This window comes from Notolepis coatsorum (genome assembly GCF_963971535.1).
Source record: "Notolepis coatsorum genome assembly, chromosome: 1".
Classification (NCBI taxonomy): Eukaryota; Metazoa; Chordata; class Actinopteri; order Aulopiformes; family Paralepididae; genus Notolepis; species Notolepis coatsorum.
In genome coordinates this window covers 283,074,652-283,088,043 of record NC_140165.1, presented here as the reverse complement: position 1 = coordinate 283,088,043, position 13,392 = coordinate 283,074,652, and the positions used below count along the sequence as shown (strand labels likewise).

General features: G+C 45.1%; 2 protein-coding genes across 2 annotated transcripts in view; one reads left to right on the top strand and one right to left on the bottom strand.

Annotated features, from left to right (window-relative positions):
• The window catches only part of wdfy1 (WD repeat and FYVE domain containing 1), a 135,769-nt gene that overhangs the window by 79,305 nt on the left and 43,072 nt on the right, over nucleotides 1-13,392 (top strand). The gene's annotated exons all lie outside the window — the stretch shown is intronic.
• dhrs12la (dehydrogenase/reductase 12-like a) overlaps nucleotides 1-13,392 on the bottom strand; it is a gene marked incomplete at both ends in the record, with an annotated part of 48,010 nt that overhangs the window by 4,847 nt on the left and 29,771 nt on the right. The gene's annotated exons all lie outside the window — the stretch shown is intronic.

The following is a 13,392-nucleotide window of genomic DNA, read 5'->3' as shown; positions in this document are numbered from 1 at the left end:
GGTGGCTACAAGGCTCATTCTGATAGTGGCTTTGGCAAGTCAGATCACGCATCCATTTTCCTTACACCAAAGTACAGACAAAGAATTAAAAGTACTCCCGTAGTCTCGCGAGAGGTGCAGAAATGGGATGTGACGTCAGAGGATACACTAGTGTCAGTGTTTCACAACACAGACTGGATTGTATTCCGCGACACAGATAACATTAATGCCTACACGGAGACAGTGCTGGACTATGTCTGTACTAGGGTGAAAGAAACAATCCCCACTACCAAAATGAAAGTTTACCCAAATCAAAAACCCTGGGTAGACAAATCCGTCCGTGAAGCTCTGAGAGAGCGCACCAAAGCATACAATGACGGCCTAGTGGCAGGCAACATGAACGACCACAAGGTGGCGCAACACAACGTAAGGAGGACAGTGTCAGAGGCCAAACGGCGCTACAGGGATAAAATTGAACTCCAGTTTGAACAAGCTGACTCTAGAGCTATGTGGCAGGGGCTCAAAACGATGACAGACTACAAAGGCGCCTCCCTCAAACTGAACAGTGACATCTCCTTAGCAAACGACCTCAATACCTTCTATGCGAGGTTTGATGCTGGTAATAACAACACCAGCTCACAAGCCTCGGCAATGGGGGGGGGGGGGTCGGCTGCTGATGGAGGCGCAGTGTTCAGGGTAACAGAGCATGAGGTGAGGCGGACCTTTAAAAAAGTGAATATCAGGAAGGCAGCAGGTCCGGACGGCATCCCCGGCCGCGTCCTAAAAGTCTGTGCCGACCAACTGGCCCCAGTATTCACTGACATATTTAACCTGTCCTTAGAACAGGCTGTCATCCCCACCTGCCTGAAGAAGTCCACTATTATCCCTGTACCCAAAAAATCCAAGCCTGCTTGCCTCAACGACTACCGCCCTGTAGCTCTCACCTCCATAGCCATGAAGTGCTTTGAGAAGCTAGTAAAGGGCTACATCTGCTCCTCCCTCCCCATCAACATGGACCCCCTGCAATTTGCATACCGCCCCAACAGGTCCACGGAGGACGCCATATCCCATGTGCTGCACACAGCAGCATCACACCTGGACAAGAGGCAGGGGAACTATGTGAGAATGCTATTCATCGACTACAGCTCGGCATTCAATACCATAGTCCCCTCCATACTCATAGCCAAGCTCAGGGACCTGGGCTTGGGCTATGACCTCTGCCAGTGGGTCTTGGACTTCCTGACTGGCAGACCCCAGGTGGTGAGAGCAGGCAACTGCACCTCCTCATCCATCACCCTCAACATAGGGGCCCCCCAGGGCTGTGTTCTGAGTCCCCTCCTCTACTCCCTGTACACACACGACTGTGTGGCTCAGCGGAGTAGCAATACAATCGTCAAATTTGCTGACGACACAGTGGTGGTGGGCCTGATCTCTGCCAACGACGAGAGGGCCTACCTGGAAGAGGTCAAGGTCCTGGCGGGATGGTGCCAGGAAAACAGCCTCTCCCTGAACGTCAGCAAAACAAAGGAGATGATTGTGGACTTCAGGAGGTCGGGGGTCAAGGACTACAGCCCCCTCAGCATCGACGGGGCACCGGTTGAGAGAGTCAACAGCTTCAAGTACCTCGGAGCCCACATATCCGAGGACTTGAAATGGACCATACACATTAACAGTGTGGTGAAGAAGGCACGACAACGCCTCTACTTCCTCAGGCGCCTAAGGAAGTTCCAAGTCAGCCAGAAGATCCTTAAGAACTTCTACTCATGTACAATAGAGAGCATCTTGACCGGCAACATCACCTCCTGGTTTGGGAATAGCACTGCAAAAGACCAAAGCAGACTACAAAGAGTGACACGTTCAGCCGAACGCACAATTGGAGGGGGGCTCCCCACCCTCCAGAACATTTACTACAAGCGTTGCAAGGGGAAGGCTAAGAGAATTATTAAGGACTCGAGCCACCCGAACAACTGCCTCTTTGAACTGCTGCCGTCAGGCAAGCGATACAGGAGTCTCAAGGCGAGCACAGAAAGACTCAGAAGTAGCTTCTATCCCCAGGCCATCAGGCTGCTAAACGAACAATGAATGAACACTACACAACAACAACCACCAAACACACATAGCACACACATCCACACGCACACACTCACTTTAAACAAACACACTGTAGCACCCACTACACACACTTTATAGCACACACCCACTTTAAACAAACACACTGTAGCACCCACTCCCCACACTTTATATTTATGGATGAAGGATTGCACTACAACTCGTACACCTTACTGTAAATTGTACCTAAAATTGTACCTCATCCCATTTCTGCTTTGCACTAGATAGTACTGTACATTAGTACACTGCATAGTTGTGTATTGTATATTATATGGTAACTCAGAACATTGTACATATGTCTATACCGAACAACTGTGACCTCATTTTCTTCTTCTAAATTCATGCTATATTATGTTATTATGTTATTTGATACTATCTTGTCTAGCACAGTCTCTGGAGCGTAACAGTAAGAAGCATTTTGTATGAAAGTATTCTGTACTTCTGTATGACAACTATTAAAGAACTTGAACTTGAACTAAATGGTGTCGCATCTTCATATAATGAAATAACATGTGGGGTGCCGCAAGGCAGCATCCTTGCTCCATTGCTCTTTTCACTATATGTTAATGACATGGTGTCTGCAGTATCCTGCAGACTCCTACTGTATGCTGACGACTCAGCACTTCTGGTGTCTGGAGACGACACGGCAGAAATACAAGCCGGTCTCAGTAGGGAGCGGGAAAGCCTTCACAAATGGTTAGTTGACAACAGATTATCGATTCACCTTGGAAAAACTGAGTCAATTCTATTCAGCTCAAAACATAAATTAAAGGAATGTTCCCGACTTGAGATCAGCTGTAATGGCTTCAGTGTCGAGTCTAGAGACTGTGTTAAATACCTAGGTGCAGACCTCGACCAAACACTCTCAGGGAAAACAATGGCCCTGAAGGTGATCAAAAAAGTTAACACAAGGGTGAAATTTTTGCACAGAAAAAAGAGGTTCTTATCACTGGAAACTATGAAATTGCTTGCCAACTGCATGATCCTCAGCCAATATGACTATGCATGTACGTACTGGTATAGTGGTGTTACAGTGGAAAGTAAACACAGGCTACAAACCAGCCAAAATAAGACTATACGATTGGTCCTAAATCTGCCACCTCGAACCCATATTGAGCCATGTCACTTCAATGAGGTGGGATGGCTCCCTGTGGAGCAGAGGGTCTCCTTTCTGAAACTGGGACATATGTATAAAATGTTAAATGGATCTGCCCCCAGATATTTATGCTCTCGTATTGTCCTGCGTGGCCAGGTCCACGGACGACAGTTACGGTCTGGACAGCTCTCAGTTTATGAGCCTAGAAAGGGTTCCTATTCACAGAATGGCTTTCTGTCTACAGCCTGCCGGCTGTGGAACTCTCTGCCCAGGGCCATCCAAAACTCCCCCACTATTGCTGTCTTCAAGAGGGGTGTGAAGCGACATCTGCAACAATAGGTTGCAGAGGGTGCTTGGCCACCACTCTTGAAGAACAGGAACATGGTGTAATGAGGCTCTTTCAGAAAATTGTGTTGTCTATTTTATCTACTTGTTGTATCTATTTTATCTTCTTAACTCTTTCTTTGTGATTTATTGTATTCTTCTTGGGACCATGTTGGAAACAAGTCGACAGACTTTCACATGTTATCCTTGTACCCATTGTTTTTATTCTATTGTATAAATTGTATGTACTAAATAAAAATCAAATCATCAAATCAAACAGCACTGTGCAATATTACACCTACTGTAGACTTCAGTATATTTTTACTGTATTTATTTACTGTATCCTTTATTCTATTTTTATTCTATTTAATTTTATTCTATTCTTAGGCCATTTGTTTTGTTCTTATTTGTGACTTGTTTTGTCTAAATGTTTAATGTTGAGTGATTTGCAGTGTCAAATTTCCCTCAGGATAATACATTTCTATTCTATTCTATTCTATTCTATATCTTTGAAAAGTCTCCATTTATTCAACACTTCTGAATTCACTGACAAACTGAACTGAACTGACAAAAATAAGGTGCATAAAAAAGCAAACAAAATTCCTCCACAGGCTACTCACCATCATAAGTAGAGAGGCAAGCGGTGTTTGGGGACAGAGTGAAATCTTCTTAAAACACTGCCCCTCCACTCATTCCTGAACTTTTTTGTTAAGTCCTTCTCAAATGCCAACTGAATTAAATTGGCCTTAGTTGCGTCGATGAAGCATACTAAGGCGATGTTCTGTAAAGACGTTCTTGAGGGTAGAAAACGAATTCTCACAGAGTGCCGTGCTAGCTTCAGTAGTGTTGTTGTTGACATCAGTGCCCACTAGGGCTGTCCCCGACTAAAGATTTGGATAGTTGACTTTGATTAACAAAAAAAAATAACAAAAAAATAAAAAAAATTACCAGGGTGGGCACAGCTGACTCAGTGGGCGGGCCCGGCCCCCTAATGCCCGCCCATGGCGCCGGGACTGAGTATGGATAGCTGTGGTGGATAAGATAAAGGAACGCATATAAATTTGGAATTTTCTAATGCTGAATGAAGTAGTGGATGTATAGTCCAAGAGGGGTCCTGAGGGGGGGGGGGGGGAGAGCCCATGTATTGTATTTATTATTTTTATGTCTTTTAATCTACTTTCATTCTGATTTAATTACAGGACTGTCATTATTGTTATTATTTCTGTTATTGTCCTGTGATTTATCGTTGATTATTACCGTTACTGTACATGTGCTGAAGGGTCTGCAATTAGGTAAAATTAGACCTAAAATAATCCCCCTTTAAGTTAATATGTGGGAGTTAAGTTATTATTTACCACATAATGTTACACTGTCTGCCTATTGATGGCATCTCAGGTTATATGACGGTGCTGCCATCTAGTGGGCCAGAGGTGGTTTTAGTTTTCCCTCGTAAATGCGTCACTTCCTCTCTATGAGGTTGTTGACGTTGAACTTGACCGGACACCCAGCGAGAGCAGACGTACACCCAGCGTTGCTCTCGTTAACGCTATAGTTTGACGGTGACCAAGTATGTAAAGTGGCTTACCAAGCGGACATTATACCACCAAGAGAGAGTGAGTTTTAGTACCCAGCTAATTTGATGTTTAGTAAACGTCTGGGATTAGCATATTACAGCGGACTATAGTATTCCCCATCTATCGTTACCAGTTAGCCGAAGCTAGCTAGCTCGGCGCTAATACCTAAAGTAGCTTCGGCTCATGCTTCGATAGCTGCTCTATACTGGACATATCAGTCGATATATAACACAGACCAGAGAACATTTAGATAAGGTCTGTGTCGCTGTAAAAGGACACAACTAGTCCTAAGAAGTAGCCATAGCAGTAGCCTGTGGTACAGAGGGGACCAGCGTGTCTGCAGCAGCTGTCGGCGTGCGCCGTGCAGCACCACGGAGCGGAGCGAGACACTCGGATCCACCACAGCGAAGCATCTGGTCTGCAGGAGCAGACTGGTGGCGCCTATTGGACCGGGCAGCGTCTTCCCGCCCTCATCACCACGCAGCGGTCTACTACTCCTCATCACAGAACTCATCCGGGTCCTTTTCTCACCCCCAGGATTATTAACTCTCTCCATCTCTCTCATCCTGCAGAGGGAATTGTTCCTCTGACAGTGGTAACCGCGGCAACGTTTGGCCAGAACACTTTAATAGAACTATTTGGGCGCCCATCTAAATTTAGTAATAGTATTTTAATTAGGCATTGTGTAACGTGATAACAATATTTTGTATGTATCTTTTTTCCCCTTTTTTGCTTATATAAAAGCATTATGATTCAAACAGTTTCCTCGCTCTTTCTAGTTTAGGTGACTCCATTTTAAGTTATTCACTCAGTTGTGTATTTGGTACAATTAGTTTAAGAGTTAAGGCATCCTACCACACCCCCTAAGGTGATAATTATATACAGTCCTCTAAGCTCCCGCACAGTACAGTTTGTCTTGTTTCATGTTGTGACGTACGTGGGTTGGTCATTATCATTATTACTGTATTTGGAAGACCATGTGAACATTAGATTAGTATCGTTTGTGTGTGTGTGTGTGTGTGTGAACATGAGAGCTAATGATATCTCTTCTTCTCTTCCTGTCAGGTGCTGCCCGTCCCTATACTGAAGGGTGCTGATTGCTTGATGAACGACAGCTGATGGCAGTCACATCAGGAAGGGGCGGGTGCACAAGTAGCGGACAGCACACGCACGTCGGGATTCCTGTTGTGTGTCATGTTCCAGTGACCTCAGTGTATGAGGTTGCCTTTGTTTGCCACTGCGTGGATTTAGATATATGTGTGTATGTTCATATGATATGGACATGCAGTTAGTCCTAGTCCATAGACCTGAGGGACTGATGATGGTGCCAGCCTGTTTCTGTGCCTTGTGTATGGAACCGTGTGCTCTCTGATGTTCACACGGCCGCATAGTACGGTAGCCTCAAGGTTTGTCTAGCTGGGTTGAGTTGCATTATATGTATGTCTTGTATGTCCTCCCCTACCTTTTCCCCTGTGCACCATGGAGGAGGTTTAAACTCCTACCTCCATTCAATACATAATTACGATTTGGAAAACGTCTTGTGTTGTGTCTTTTTTTCACCTACACCTGGGACCTTGATTTTGAACTTATTTACTGAGAGGGGCTGCTTTTGCTCATGTGCCGCCCTCCAGTTGTTATTATCAGACCTTCGTACATGACATGGGGGCTCGTTAAATTGCGCAATTGTATGGTTCCTTGTTGGTAAAATAACGGGGTGACTTGTCGATTGAAGCATGTCAGGTGTAATAAGATAGTGTTTTCTAAATTGGTATTGGTAGGGGTCCATTGTCCGTGCACAGTTGATTGATGTAACCATTATTGTTGTGATGCTCTTAACCATTCTATTTTTCTGCCACATAGGTAACGGGGGGGTCACCTGCTTGGCTAGAGGGTGGGGGGCACGAGTCGTGATTCCGGTGGAGTGCGCAATGAAATCGGTAAGCGACTGAAGATATTTGTAGCCTTTCATCCATCTAGTGGAGTAGTTTATCTGGGATAGGCTAGAGTGACACAGGTGACTCCTAGTTGAGTGGTTAGGACCATTTGTTATTATTTTCATTTAGTAGATGTGGTCAGTTGGATTGTTTTGGTTAAGAGGTATGAAAGCAGAATGTGTCTATTATTATTGTGCACGGTCATGGTTAATTAAGTGAGGACGTATATTTTATTTTGTTTTCTCACGCACACATAAAAACATAATATGGCTGTGTCGGCATTTGTTTTGGAAGCCTTTATAGCGGATCCGACAGAGGGTCAAGTGGAAGTTTGCACTAAGGCGGAATTAGGCCTTATTGCTAGGCATTATGCTATTGCTGTACAAAATTCCCAATCCAAGGCGGATATGAAGGCAGCTGTTATAGCGGGGTTGGTGGAGCAACAGGTATTTAGCCCGGCTCAGGGAGTAGTGAGTGATCAGGAGGTTGCACACACTGGCGAATGGGTTAACTCTCCCTTACGTGATCTTGACATGGATGGTGGTGCTATTAGGAAGGATGGTAGTACGGCCGGAGCTGAGAGTGAGGCCGCGGGCGATTCGGATAAAGACTCCACGTCTTCTGGCCATGCGCGCTCTAGTCTGCGTTTGGCCCGTCTCCAGATGGAGGAGAGAGCGCTGTTGCGCAGAGAGGACAGAGACAGGGAGGACAGAGCAGCTGACAGAGAGGACAGAGCAGCTGAGAGAGATAGACGGGACAGAGCTGACAGAGAGGACAAAGCAGCTGAGAGAGATAGACAGGACAGAGCAGCTGAGAGAGACAGGGAAGCTGTACGAGAGAGGGAGGACAGAGCAGCTGAGAGAAACGGGGAAGAGAAGGAGAGAGATAGAGAGCTCCAGATTACACTGAAGAGGATGGAGCTGGGGAGTGTTTGCTCTTCTTCACCCTCATCTGAAGGTGGCCATGGCAGTTTTAATGTTGGGCAACATATTGCTATGGTTCCTGTGTTTCGAGAATCTGAGGTGGAGATTTTTTTTTTAAATTTTGAGCGGGTAGCGGGGGCTGCGAATTGGCCGGAGGATCAGTGGGCACTATTAGTGCAATATAGGCTCACGGGTAGGGCTCAAGACGCATGCCAGTTTTTATCAAAGGAGGACAGCATGGTATATGAGAAAGTGAAGGGTGCTGTCTTGCGCGTGTATGAACTGGTGCCGGAGGCTTATAGGCAGCGGTTTAGGGGACTAAGTAAAGCTCCCTCGCAAACACATGTCGCATTTTCCCATGAACAACGGATGGTGTTCACTCGTTGGTGTGAAGCGTGTAAGGTGGATGGACTCGCGGCTTTGAGCGAGTTAATCCTCATGGAACAATTTAAAAAAAAATTGCCCGAACACATGATAATACAATTGGAAGAGCGAAAGGTTTCTACCCTCCAGGAAGCTGCAGTTTTGTGTGACGAGTTGGCAATGATCCACAAAAATGTTTCTGCATCACATGTTTCTGTACGAAATGGTGTGTATGTAGGAGGGGGCGCGTTCTCTCCGTCGGGGCCGCCGTATCGCGGAGGTGACGAGCGACCATTCCGACCTCGCTCACCGCCGTCTCGAAATACCTTGGGTGACGAGCGAGCATTCCGATCACGCTCTCCGCCGTCTGAAAGGGTGTGTCATTATTGTAAAAAAGAAGGGCATTTTGTGAAGGACTGTCCTGCGCTAAGGGATAGACAGGAGACCAGGGAGTCAGCCCAGGAACCGAAAGGGGTGGGGTTGATTGGTACGGTGTCATGTCCTGACCAGCGTAGCTCTTTTGAGCCCTTTTTGTTTGATGGTTGTGTGTCCCTGTCGGGTAAAGTTGGGGACTACCATCGGGTGAGAATACTCCGTGATACAGGAGCCTCTCAATCGTTCATCCTGGCTGATGTATTACCATTGGATGTGGACTCCTGTCGGTCGAGCGGATTGGTGAGAGGTATTGGCATGGGGTGTGTGCGCGTGCCGTTGCATCAGGTGCATGTACAGTCTGCACTGATCACAGGTTGTTTTCCGGTCGCGGTTCGCCCATGTTTTCCCGTAAAGGGCGTGGATTTCGTCATGGGAAATGATATTGCTGGGGATAAGGTCGTCCCTGTGTTGGAGGTTGGAGACGCTCCGTTTACTAACTTGTTGTGTGATGCATTGATTAATAATCGCCCCAATGTCCCTTCTATTTGTGCTGTCCCTAGGGGTTTTGAGGTGGGGGATGAGGTGTTTATTGTGCTGCCCACGCCTAGTACGGTGCTCACTGCCCGGTTCTCAGGACCTTATGTGGTAAGAGGAAAGGTCTCTGCCACTAAGTATATGTTGCATACGCTCGGGTAGGGCTGGGCGATAAAACGATAACGATAACTATCGCGATAAATTATTTCCTCGAAATAAACATGAAACGTGGTCGCAAAGTTTCGATATATCGATTTTCCAAGCTTGGCTCCGTTCAGCCTCGGCTCAGCTCACTCACTAACAACAACCAACGTTACGTGATGACGTGTTTACGCACAACAGCTAACAACCAATCAGTGAAGGAGATGGCAGAGAGCGAAATATACCCGGAAGGAGGTAGGACTCACTCAACAAGGCTTGCTAGGCTAATTAGCTTGCACGCCGATGTTTTATATATTTACGTGCCGAGTATGTGTGTGACGTGAATTCTGAGGCCACGTTTATAGTAGTGGGGATATACAGTGGACGTCGTTTCAATATATTGTGGCGGAAGAGAGTATTTTAGTGTAATATTTAGCACATTGTCATGGAATACAGCGCTTAGATACTACAGGCTTGCTAGGCTAATTAGCTTGCACGGCGACGTTTTATATATTTACGTGCCGAGTATGTGTGTGTTTTGAATTCTGAGGCCACGTTTATAGTAGTGTGGGGTATACAGTTCGTTTCAATATATTGTGGCGGAAGAGAGTATTTTAGTGTCATATTTATTGTCATGAGATACTCCGCTTGCTTAACGTGTAACGTGCGCGGACTGATGACGACATCAACTCGACTTGAGACATTCGCAGCAGCATAAGAAGTTAATTAAACTTGACGGACATTATATCGACGATAATTATCGATATCGAATTATATGAAAATAATTTTATAATTTTATCGCGATAACGTTTTTGGTCATATCGCCCAGCCCTACGCTCGGGCGGCGGAGGAGGACACGCTGGTGTCATGTGAATAGGCTAATGAAAAATCCTGCCCGCGTCTCGTCGGAGTTGAGATGTGACAGGACTGTGGTTTCACATGCTGTGTTGTGTTCAAATGTGCCTTACAGGACGCACGGGGTTGATGTTGGGAGTGCGAACGCCATTGAGCAATTTGCGTATGGTTGACCGTGTGGTCCCAGAATAGGGGCATGTGGTCTATATGGAGTGTGATTTCTATTTATTTTTGTTTTGTTGGTACTAATCGGATGTTGGTTGATAATGAGTGATAATGTTTTGCTAACCCTGCGGGTTCGCTCTTATGGGGGGAGGTGTGACGTACGTGGGTTGGTCATTATCATTATTACTGTATTTGGAAGACCATGTGAACATTAGATTAGTATCGTTTGTGTGTGTGTGTGTGTGTAAACATGAGAGCTAATGATATCTCTTCTTCTCTTCCTGTCAGGTGCTGCCCGTCCCTATACTGAAGGGTGCTGATTGCTTGATGAACGACAGCTGATGGCAGTCACATCAGGAAGGGGCGGGTGCACAAGTAGCGGACAGCACACGCACGTCGGGATTCCTGTTGTGTGTCATGTTCCAGTGACCTCAGTGTATGAGGTTGCCTTTGTTTGCCACTGCGTGGATTTAGATATGTGTGTATGTTCATATGATATGGACATGCAGTTAGTCCTAGTCCATAGACCTGAGGGACTGATGATGGTGCCAGCCTGTTTCTGTGCCTTGTGTATGGAACCGTGTGCTCTCTGATGTTCACACGGCCGCATAGTACGGTAGCCTCAAGGTTTGTCTAGCTGGGTTGAGTTGCATTATATGTATGTCTTGTATGTCCTCCCCTACCTTTTCCCCTGTGCACCATGGAGGAGGTTTAAACTCCTACCTCCATTCAATACATAATTACGATTTGGAAAACGTCTTGTGTTGTGTCTTTTTTTCACCTACACCTGGGACCTTGATTTTGAACATATTTACTGAGAGGGGCTGCTTTTGCTCATGTGCCGCCCTCCAGTTGTTATTATCAGACCTTCGTACATGACACATGTTAACACTTTCTTTGCCAGGCTTATGTACATCATTATACCATCCTCTGCCAGCTATATTTGTCTATGGAGAAGTTCCCCTTCTTTGCAGGGCTATAACTTTTTAAATTGTATTGCTAAATTGACATTACTATGGCCCATTCAACGTCAATTATCTATCGTTCAGGATGTGGGAACGTTATACTTTTTCATTCACATATTCATACAAAAATACGGTCTAAAGTATAAATATGTTTTTATCGTTTTCTGCAGCATTCTGCAGAACGTGATTTATAGCCCTAAATGCATTATATTGATGATCAAATACAGTTTGATAGCGATCGGCGCGAGATAAAGAATTTCAAATGGACGTGCTTCTAGAAGTTACTACTTATCATCTGATGTTGACCGGATGGGGGGGGGGGGGGGGGGGGGGCGTTTATAATTCCGTGGCCAACGTTAAGATGATTCATCTAGTGTGGGTGATATGATCATTAGAGCAGTTTGTATCGAACACGGTAAAAAAAAACGCTGAAACTTACCCCAGTCTCCTCGGGCCATTGGGCGATGAGCGTGGAGCAAAAATATTCCTATTAGGGGATGTTGAAATATGCGATCCATCTCCAGGTTGTATAATAGTATATACGTCCAAATCATGTTGTTTATCGAGTTATTGGTAACTGATCGCTATCCATTGTGTCGCGCTCGAGTCCCGGGACCTATAGCGAGTGATTGGACCGAATTTGGATGAGCACCAGTTTCCGTTTTCCGGTTTGGGCGATCCGCCGATCGGCCACCAGATGGCACTCTTGAACCGTTGGAGAGTTGAGAGGGGATCAACAGTAGATGTCAAGTCTCCGGGGGAGAAATATGATTGCGATCACAGATTTTTGAAATATTGATCTCAATGACGTGTTACGGCGTCATTGGCAGAATTAGCATGGCGGGGAATGACGAGGTAAGGCGGCCTTGGCGGCCATAGTGTACAAAAAAGGGAAAATAAAAAACATTTGTTCAAAAGAAATGCCATTGGATATAACGGTAGTAGCTATTAGCCCTTTATCTCGCCTTCCAGGAAATATACTAGACCAAATCCTGTATAACGCTTATATTCACGGCGCTATAAAATGAGAACGTATTGATGATTTTTTTTTCTTTAAGCCATTTTGAAGGGACGGTTTATGGTCTCAATTGACAATGAGAATGGACAGATAGCAATACTATAAAGTATAGATTTAGCTCTACAAACAGCCCCACGTCTGTTTACATTTGCCGGTCCTCTCGAGATTTATTAGACGCATCCCAATGGCCCCGAATGTGTTAAGAACAGAGTGTTGTCCAATGAACAATAACAGGCCATCAACACACCCACAGCACACACACACTCACTTTACCACACTTCACACTTTATATTTATATTATTGGTAAGGAAATTGCACATCTCTCATTCCTTATTCCTTATTGCACCTCACCACCACAAGGTGGCACCACAAGCTAAGCTATACCTCACCATTTTTGTACCAGATGTACATACTGTATATAGAGGTATACTGAACAATTTTGTTGTTTACACTTGTTTTTACTTGGCTTCTTGACTTTCTATTTTATACAAAACAGAAAGAAACATTTCATGCAAAGTATTCTGTATTTCTATATGACAAATAATAAAGAAACTTGAAACTTGAACAGTTCTAACATTTTGGGTGATTTACATCAACATACCTTCTGTTAAAAAATGCAACAAGATTGATTTTCATACTGAATCTTAAACCCACACAGTAACACACACACAATGGTTTACTATATTTGGGCAGGACTAGTACAAGGTATAAACACATTGACATTTGTTTTTAACTTAAATCATTTGTCCAATGTCCAGTGGTATTATTTGGCCCACAGCTCATGTTACAGTTAGGTCCTTGGCCCTCCATGTCAAAACCTTTAGGCATCTTTGTCATAAAGAAACCAAACGGTTGATGACCTTAGCTCCATTCACATGTCTTAATTTTGCTAAAAGATTAATGTGTGGGGGGGGGGGGGGGGCTGTGTGTGTGTTTCCATCCAAGTGAGTCTTTCCAGTGCTGCCTCACAATGCAAGGTCACTGAGGTCATTGTATCATGTGTGTGTGCACTGTACTCTGGTAGTATCTGGCACCAA